Below are 10649 nucleotides of genomic sequence, written 5' to 3'. Positions count from 1 at the left end.
ATAACGGCTGACCCTGGCTGTGACCCCACTCTCGAGCGTGTCTAAGGGAGAGTTGGGATATGCAAAAAACACATTTCCATTTCAAAAATGTGTATAATACACACTTGTACAGTGGGTTGCGAAAGTATTCACCCCTCTTGGCATTTTCCCTATTTTGTTGCCTTACAACCTGGAATTAAAATGGATTTTTTGGGGGTTTGTATAATTTGATTTACACAACATGCCTACTACTTTGAAGATACAAAATATTTTTTGGGGGTGAAACAAACAAGAAATAAGACAAAAAAACTGAAAACTTGAGCGTGCATAACTATTCACCCCCCCAAAGTCAATACTTTGTAGAGCCACCTTTTGCAGCAATTACAGCTGCAAGTCTCTTGGGGAATGTCTCTATAAGCTTGGCACATCTAGCCACTGGGATTTTTGCCCATTCTTCAAGGCAAAACTGCTGAAGCTCCTTCAAGTTGGATGGGTTCCGCTGTTGCACAGCAATCTTTAAGTCATACCACAGATTCTCAATTGGACATTTAAATGTTTCCCCTTAAACCACTCGAGTGTTGCTTTAGCAGTATGCTTAGGGTCATTGTCCTGCTGGAAGGTGAACCTCAGTCCCAGTCTCAAATCTCTGGAAGACTGAAACAGGTTTCCCTCAAGAATTTCCCTGTATTTAGCGCCATCCATCATTCCTTCAATTCTGACCAGTTTCCCAGTCCCTGCTGATGAAAAACATCCCCACAGTGAAGCATGGTGGAGGCAGCATCATACTGTGGGGATGTTTTCCCATCAGCAGGGACTGGGAAACTGGTCAGAATTGAAGGAATGATGGCTGGGAGAGTCTATTAGTAACGTACGTTGAGCCCAGACTCTCATCTCAGATGTGGCTGACAGCACACAGCTGGTGAGGGGAAGGTTTGAGGGTGAACCCCACGGATGGTGTCAGGTCCATAGCATCCTCTGTTACTCCAGGAGGAGGAGATAAATAAAAGCGCTGCAGGAGGGAGGTGAAGAAGAGGAAGAGCTCCATCCTGGCCAGACCCTCCCCCAGACACACCCTACGACCTGCGAGGGTGACCAAAGATATAGAAAATAGCATGAAGTCTGTCCAAAAGGCTACCACAGTTTCTTTACTTCTTGCAATTAAATAATTTGCTAAATGATGAAGTTGATATACCTGTGAAGGTGTCCCTCCTGACAAATCCTCCCTGCTCATCCAGAAAGTGGGCGGGGTTAAAAGTGTGGGGGCTCTCCCATTCGCTATTGTCCTTTAGGACAGAGGTCAGTAGAGGAATCACAGACGTTCCCTGCAGTGAGAGTGAAGCGTAGGACACTGTTATATTCAGAGTAAAAGTGATTAAACTTGTTTCATAAATGAAGTGCACACTCCGAACGAGTGGATTACAATAATTTCAGCCTTATTTTATTTATTTTATTAGATTATTTTATTAGACAGCCATGTACAGTATCTGACCTTCTTGATGAAATATCCCTGGAAGGTAACGTCTCAGCTGGTGGTGTGAGGGATGGCCATGGGTGCAATATTGGCCAGTCTCTGGGTCTCATGGATCACTGCATCAGTGTAGGGGAGGTTATTCCTGTCCTCTACCAAGGGCTGACGACTTCCTATGACCATGCTGATCTCCTCCTGGACTAGGTCTGAGACAGAAAGGAGGGAGGGTTTGGAGTTACTTCAGTGAAACTTATAAACCTGGGTTAATGTTTGACCTTTATTAACCCAGCCATCCAAATCTAGTTTCATAACCTCTGCTTCAAGTTGTCCCTTTGCCAATGTTTACAACTTGTAACACCATGAGTGCCTCAGGGTTTTGTCTCAGTGAATGTGTGTGTGCGCGCGCGTTTGTGTTTATATAATTCCTTATCCTGTATGTGGGGGTACTTGGCCATTAGCAGCAGACCCCAGTGCATGGTTGTCCCAGTGGTGTCGGTACCAGCACCAAACAGGTTAGTAACACTAATTACCAGGTTGTTGTCATGGTAGAGAGAGTCCATATTGCCAGATTCCTAACAGAAACAGACCCTCAGATGACATATTATTATGCACAACAGTTGCTTAAGGAGCTGTTGTACGTTATTCACAGATAATCAACACATTCTATTGAGGAACTGTTTGAGTGTTTGAGTTTACATGTGATTCTGCTGATAAGGAGGAAACTCTAGTTGTATCCTCCCTCATCTGGCATTCAGTCATACAGTGGGGAAAAAAAGTATTTAGTCAGCCACCAATTGTGCAAGTTCTCCCACTTAAAAAGATGAGAGAGGCCTGTAATTTTCCAGAAAATCACATTGTAGGATTTTTAATGAATTTATTTGCAAATTATGGTGGAAAATAAGTATTTGGTCACCTACAAACAAGCAAGATTTCTGGCTCTCACAGACCTGTAACTTCTTCTTTAAGAGGCTCCTCTGTCCTCCACTCATTACCTGTATTAATGGCACCTTTTTGAACTTGTTATCAGTATAAAAGACACCTGTCCACAACCTCAAACAGTCACACTCCAAATTCCACTATGGCCAAGACCAAAGAGCTCTCAAAGGACACCAGAAACAAAATTGTAGACCTGCACCAGGCTGGGAAGACTGAATCTGCAATAGGTAAGCAGCTTGGTTTGAAGAAATCAACTGTGGGAGCAATTATTAGGAAATGGAAGACATACAAGACCACTGATAATCTCCCTCGATCTGGGGATCCACGCAAGATCTCACCCCGTGGGGTCAAAATGATCACAAGCAAAAATCCCAGAACCACACAGGGGGACCTAGTGAATGACCTGCTGGGACCAAAGTAACAAAGCCTACCATCAGCAATACACTACGCCGCCAGGGACTCAAATCCTGCAGTGCCAGACGTGTCCCCCTGCTTAAGCCAGTACATGTCCAGGCCCGCCTGAAGTTTGCTAGAGTGCATTTGGATGATCCAGAAGAGGATTGGGAGAATGTCATATGGTCAGATGAAACCAAAATAGAACTTTTTGGTAAAAACTCAACTCGTCGTGTTTGGAGGACAAAGAATGCTGAGTTGCATCCAAAGAACACCATACCTACTGTGAAGCATGGGGGTGGAAACATCATGCTTTGGGGCTGTTTTTCTGCAAAGGGACCAGGACGACTGATCCGTGTAAAGGAAAGAATGAATGGGGCCATGTATCGTGAGATTTTGAGTGAAAACCTCCTTCCATCAGCAAGGGCATTGAAGATTAAACGTGGCTGGGTCTTTCAGCATGACAATGATCCCAAACACACCGCCCGGGCAACGAAGGAGTGGCTTCGTAAGAAGCATTTCAAGGTCCTGGAGTGGCCTAGCCAGTCTCCAGATCTCAACCCCATAGAAAATCTTTGGAGGGAGTTGAAAGTCCGTGTTGCCCAGCGACAGCCCCAAAACATCACTGCTCTAGAGGAGATCTGCATGGAGGAATGGGCCAAAATACCAGCAACAGTGTGTGAAAACCTTGTGAAGACTTACAGAAAACGTTTGACCTGTGTCATTGCCAACAAAGGGTATATAACGAAAGTATTGAGAAACTTTTGTTATTGACCAAATACTTATTTTCCACCATAATTTGCAAATATATTCATAAAAACTATTTTTCCTCATTTTGTCTGTCATAGTTGACGTGTACCTATGATGAAAATTACAGGACTCTCTCATCTTTTTAAGTGGGAGAACTTGCACAATTGGTGGCTGACTAAATTCTTTTTTTCCCCACTGTATGCATACATGTTAGTGCTGGACAATTCAAGTTAGTTGTAATATGCTGCAGTATCCAAGTGCACCACCGGGTGGCATAAAAAAGTATAATATTTTGTATAGTTCTACTGAGAAATATCGATGCAACACTTAGTTATGTATGAGTGAGATGCAGACTCTGCATTAACTCTTCATACCTCCAGGGTCTGCTTTCGGACAAGGAACGAGTCCACAAAGCCTCTACAAATCTGAGGGTTCAGAGTCTCCTTCAGGCCCCTCACCAGCTCTCCCACCTCCATCTTCATATCGACAACAATTTCCTTCAGACTCGTCAGGTTCTTAATCCATGGACCCAGCCAGGGAAACATGTTATACATCTATACAGAGATACAGGTAGAATAGGCATAACATTATATTTTAATATCTGCTTGAATAAATTACTTATAACATTATTACATAACATATTACACACACCAGATAACTATAATTATATTATTAAATATATACATATACATTAAAATACATATACATTTTATAAATAAACTAAATTAAATACATACACTACCAGTCAAAAGTTTGGACACACATTCTCATTCAAGGGTTTTTCTTTATTTGTACTATTTTTTTTACATTGTAGAATAATAGTGAAGACATCAAAACTATAAAATAACACATATGGAATCATGTAGTCACCAAAAAAGTGTTAAACAAATATATATATTTGAGATTCTTCAAATAGCCACCCTTTGCCTTGATGACAGCTTTGCACACTCTTGGCATTCTCCCAAACAGCTTCATGAGGTAGTCACCTGGAATCCATTTCAATTAACAGGTGTGCCTTGTTAAAAGTTAATTTGTGGAATTTCTTTCCTTCTTAATGCATTTCAGCCAATCAGTTGTGTTGTGACAAGGTAGGGGGGGTATACAGAAGATAGCCCTATTTGGTAAAAGACCAAGTCCATATTATGGCAAGAACAGCTCAAATAAGCAAAGAGAAACGACAGTCCATCATTACTTTAAGACATGACGGTCAGTCAATACGGAACATTTCAAGAAGTTTCTTCCAGTGGAGTCACAAAAACCCATCAAGCGCTATGATGAAATTGCAGCCCAAAAAAATGCTTCACAGAGTTCAAGTCACAGACTCAACATCAACTGTTCAGAGGGGACTGTGTGAATCAGGCCTTCATGGTCGAATTGCTGCAAAGAAACCACTACTAAAGGACACCAATAAGAAGAAGAGACCTGCTTGGGCCAAGAAACATGAGCAATGGACATTAGACCGGTGGAAATGTGTCCTTTGGTCTGGAGTCCATATTGGAGATTTGTGGTTCCAACCGCCGTGTCTTTGTGAGACGCGGTGTGGGTGAACGGATGATCTCCGCATGTGTAGTTCCCACCGTAAAGCATGGAGGAGGAGGTGTTATGGTGTGGGGGTGTTTTGCTGGTGACACTGTCTGTGATTTATTTAGAATTCAAGGCACACTTAACCAGCATGGCTACCACAGCATTCTGCAGCGATATGCCATCCCATCTGGTTTGGGCTTTGTGGGACTATCATTTGTTTTAGGATGATGCCGCCAACACAATACTTAAAAATAGAGAGGGTTTCACTCTGTGTTGTGTTGCATTGGATTTGACCCAACCCTGTAGTTTTTAATTTAGGCCAAAAAGTTAATTGATTTGACGTGTTGTCTTGCAGTGTTATTTAAAAGCCTTGTTGCAAACAGAATGGGCAGTTTGGAGTGGATTTTTTTAACACAGGCTTCTTTCTTTTCACTTTGTCATATAGGCCAGTAATATGGAGTTAATGAAATGTTGTTATCCCTTTGTGTTTTAAAGTATTGTGGTGGCAGCATCATGTTATGTGTCTGGAGAGTTTGTTAGGATCAAAGGAAATACCTCCGTCTTCTGAAAACCTAACCCTGGGATAGGGTTCTATTTTTCTGCGGGCAATTACACACATTTTTATGCAAAAGACACACCAAAATGGCTTTCCAAGAGATGTCGAGTGTTCCTGAGTGGTGTAGCCTGTCCTGACTTAAATCTGCTTTAAAAAAATCAGAGACAAAGTTTAAATATCGCTGTCCATCAATGATCCCCAAACAAATGTACTGATATTGAGCAATTTTGACAGAAATTATGGCTATATGTTGCCCAAAGAGTCTTGCAAAGTTGATTGAATCTTAATGAAAACGATTCACAGCTGTAATGGCTGCCACCAAGTATTCACTCAGGGGAGTGGAGACTTATCCAATTATGATATTTCAGTTTAAAAACATATATTATTATTTATTTTTTCTTACACTGAAACAGACATGATTTATTGAGAAAACGGAGTCAAAACAGAGTGGCCTGAATAAGCAGACTGTACCTGAATTGATGCGGTGCCTAGAAGGCATATGCTCTTATAGGCCCTATCTGCCATGCCTGTGAATAGGGGGTCAGTGTATTCAAACCTGCTGCCATAGACAATGGCCGAGATTATGTTGGAGACGACATAAATCACAGGCTGGGTGGTGTCAAATGCCTTACCTGTGATAGACAAAACATTGAAATCAATTGCAAAACAAGCTTTCCAGAACCCACACGATCACTAAACAAGCCAATTAGCTATTTAGTAATAATATGATTTACATAGCCAGATTTGTACCTAGAAATCACCTAGAAATAAATCATGCTACTTCTACTACTACAGTGTAGAGATACCTATATTGCTCTTACCGTCATGTTTTTCAAACACTTCAATCAGGTAAGGGATTTCCTCTAAGATTTTGTCTTCACTCCCTTTGTTGCCCATCCCAAAGTCTCTAAGGTTTGTCAGGGCAAAGCGCCTCATCTCTTTCCATGAGTCTCCATTGGCAAACAGAATCCCTGTAAAGAAGGTAGTTTGTTTCCATGACAATTCAAAGTGTAATAATAATAATAATAATATAGTAATATATAAATTAATAAAATATATGCCATTTACTATAATGTACCAAGAAAATTCATAATTTTCCAAATGATCCCTGCAACCTTTCTGGTAACCAGTTAAGTCATCATAGACATATATATATTATTTGCAGAGGATTAGAATAAGACCATTTGTTGGAATTGTGGAACCAGGCAGATCGCTGCGTTCACCATTCTATTTCACCTCAAGTATCTGGCATTCCTCCTCATTGAAACCGTTTGAGCCTACAGTCCAATGTGACAAATCTGTGGTATTATTCAAAACTAACTTGTTAGCGATTGGATCACTTTCAACCAATCAGAGGACGGCCTGATTGGACCAGACATTTTCTGGCTTATTCCAAACACCCTATTGGTCCAAACTGATACATATACACAGTAAACAAAATGGTGAACGGAGCAATCAGGCTAGAAAAATACTTTCAATAGCTTGTAATGCATTTCATATCCAAATCATCTCAAACTGTCAGAAATATATTGTGTAGCTCAATAGAGTTGCTTTAAAGTAACTGTCCAGTGAAAATCTCACTTTAATATTTTAGTTTTTTTTGTGGTACTTTTCTCCCAAATTTTGTGATATCAATTGGTAGTTACTGTCTTGTCCCATCGGTGCAACTCCCTGTACGGACTCAGGAGAGGCGAAGGTCGAGAGCCATACGTCCTCCGAAACACGACCCTGCCAAGCCACACTGCTTTTTGACACACTGTACGCTTAACCCGGAAGCCAGCCGCACCAATGTGTCGGAGGAAACAACTGCCGCCGAAGTCAACGTGCAGGCGCCCGGCCGGGCACAGGAGTCGCTAGAGCGCAATGGGACAAGGAAATCCCGGCCGGCCAAACCCTCCCTAACCCAGACGAAGCTGGGCCAATTGTGCGCCGCCTCATGGCTCTCCCGGACACGGTTGGCTGTGACACAGCCCAGGATCAAACCCGGGTCTGTAGCGACACCTCAAGCACTGCGATGCAGTGCCTTAGACCGCTGCGCCACTCGGGAGGCCATAAATCTCACTTTTAAAAGTTCATTTGTTAACTCATACCCACTATATTGTTGAGATCCTACAGTACACTCGTATTTTTGGCCAAAGTATAAATTGGACAACAAACACGTCAAATACCCCTTTTCAAACAGACCGTTTAAAAAATGCTTGCTATTTCCTCATAGAGGATGATGTCATCCTCCTGAGGAGAATGAACTGGCCAATCAGTGGTCTACTCACATGAATATTTTTTATGACGGGTACACGCTCACACCATTCTCTTGTTGGGGCATTCCAACACAGAAAATCAGCTTTTTAACATGATTTACAATTTTTTGGGAAGTAAAACTATTTCACTCATATTGTAATTAATTATAGGTCATATTTCATAGAAATCTGGAAACACAGGACAATTACTTTAAGATGATTTGGACATGAAAGGCAAAACATGCTAATATGGATGACATTGATTTGCATTGGATTTTGGACAAGTTAGTATTTGGAGACAGTGGCCAGGTAAACAAAACCAAAGCATGGATTGTTGTCTTAGATTGTTCATAGACTGCTTACATGGTAAGGAAACCAATTAGACATGTTGTAATTTGAGTGAACTATCCCTTTAAGAATAAGAGTAAAATATCATTACCATGTCCTTGGTTGAAATCGTAGAACACAGGAGTGATGTCCCTGTCCCCAAAGTCCTCTGCCTGGTTGACCAGTGCCTGCTTGACCGTCTTGTATCCTGCCAGAATAACCACTTTCTTGGGTCCAAAGTGAACCGTGAAGATGGAGCCATATTTCTTGGAAAGCTGGACATATAAAGCATACATAAAGTACACAATAGACTCAGTTATGTCTCGTAATGATATATGAATAAGCACAAAACTGGACATCACATATGGCTTGTTAAACAAGTTTAAGTCCAGAAACAGCCTGAAAACAGTGGTTTACAGTTACAGTTGAGGGCAGACCTGGGTTCAAATACTATTCACTTACATAAACATTTCAAAATAAGTATTTAGACAAAGTTTCTTATTGGAAATACATTTCGAAAGAATTGGGATGCATGTACAACTGCTTCTATTTGAAGTAGTTGTTTTCAGCTGTGTATTAGAAAACACCAAAAAAACCACAGAAAACAGTCAAAAACAAATACTTCAAATACTCTATGTATTTCAACCCAGTATTGTTTTGTTAACAAGATCCCTGAAGGGATATTCCCAGGGTTCATCTCAATATTCTATAGTGGCCTCTAATCACTTTCCTTGCAAGGCTTTGGTCACCATCACAAAGTATTTTGTCCATAGCCTGGTCCCAGCAAAAAAACTGATCTGGGACCAGGCTACTTGTGCAGGACATACAGTATATATTGATACACACTACAAAATAGAACATTAAACAAATGTATGTAGTTCTGTCCTTGAGCTGTTCTTATCTATTACTGTTCTGTATTATGTCATGTTTCAAATTCTGTGTGGACCCCAGGAAGAGTAGCTGTGGCTTTTGCAACAGCTAATGGGGATCCTAATAAAATACCAAATACCAAACATTTGCCAGCTAAAAGCATGTACAATGTGCCAGACAGAGTTCATTCTATCAGTTTGCTTACTGAACTTTTCAAACCTGGTGAAATAGCAAGAAAATGATATAAATCAGATAAAACAACCTTACAGATTATATCAACAACCTCAACATGATTTTCCCTGAAAGCAAAGCAGCACTTCATCTTACTTCGCAGAGAGTGCGGTAGGGCCTGTTGAGATCCAGCTGGAGCATGTTACCAAGCAGGGGCAGTGGCCTGGGTCCTGGAGGCTCCTTCCCCTGTTCCTCAGAGCTGGAACCAGAGGAGAGGAGGTAGAGGACAAGGAGAAACAGCACAGCCCCCAGCAGTGTCACCGTGCTTGATGTCTGGAGAAGATCTTCTATAAGAGACATCTTCAAACTGAGCTCTTAAACCTTATACTGGGCTAAAAAGACACGACACACTATGCTCATTTATGGAACAAGTGTTTGTGCTCAGAGAATTTCCACGACATCATTACGCCCATTCTGTTGCAAAATGTTTTGTCAGTTGCAAAAATAAATGTTTTGTAATGAAAACGAAAGTTTCTATTGGACAAATTCAGCTAGGTCCCTCCCCGTTTCTTTCTGTTTGCTCTGTTTGCTTCTGTTTGGTTCTTAAACGGTAAACGTTTCTGTTGCAAGACGTAATGAATACATCCCAGATGTCCAAGGAATGCGTAACCTCCCCAGCCCCGCCCTATTGGGGCAAGATGAGATGGGGGAGGGTACAACCTCAGAGGAGGAGCTAAACAATGCATCTCCAGTAGGTCTTTCTGCATATCATTGTGAAACTCAGATGGGGTGAGTTCCAGCAGAGACGTTTTACTCATTCCAAAGTCAGTTTTTTAAATGGGGGCTAATGAGATTGTCGAATTTAGTCAAGATAAAAATGTATTGCTATTTGATAAGAGAGGCTTATTTGATCAGAATCAGAATCACCTTTATTCAGCAAGAACATTTGCACATACTCAGAATTTTACTTGGTGATATTAGTGATAGATAACATTTAGAGACAGACTACAGACAGAGGAGTTTAAACAAAGTTGACATACATTATATATAACTAGGTAGAGTGAGAATAGAGTTATAAAAGGATGAGCAGTGGACATACAAATATACAGTTATATATATATATATATATATATATATATACAGGGCATACAGTTTATATACAGTTGATTGAGTAGAAGTTTGGCAATGCTTGGGTTGTTACAAGTGTACTGATATAAGTGTGATGCACGTGACATACCTGCAACTTTGAGAAAAAAACACATTATATCAGAGTTGTCCCTATTGAAATTCGAGACGGTCTTTCCATATTCATGAGGCTAGCGTCTCAAACCTTTGAATACAGGCGGTTGACGTCAACACCCCTCATTGAATATTCAGAAAAGTATTCAAATAACGAGATGTATCCACAGATCCAAACAGAGGAATAGCGGGGAGCTTG

General features: G+C 41.0%; 1 pseudogene; it reads right to left on the bottom strand.

The window, feature by feature from the left end:
- Positions 1-812: 812 nt before the first annotated feature.
- Positions 813-9757, bottom strand: LOC121570349 (annotated as a pseudogene).
- Positions 9758-10649: the final 892 nt, after the last annotated feature.

The sequence above is a fragment of the Coregonus clupeaformis genome, chromosome 7, assembly GCF_020615455.1.
Source record: "Coregonus clupeaformis isolate EN_2021a chromosome 7, ASM2061545v1, whole genome shotgun sequence".
In the NCBI taxonomy this organism is placed as follows: Eukaryota; Metazoa; Chordata; class Actinopteri; order Salmoniformes; family Salmonidae; genus Coregonus; species Coregonus clupeaformis.
Note: the sequence above shows the minus strand (reverse complement) of the source record. Positions and strands in the feature narration are given on the sequence as shown.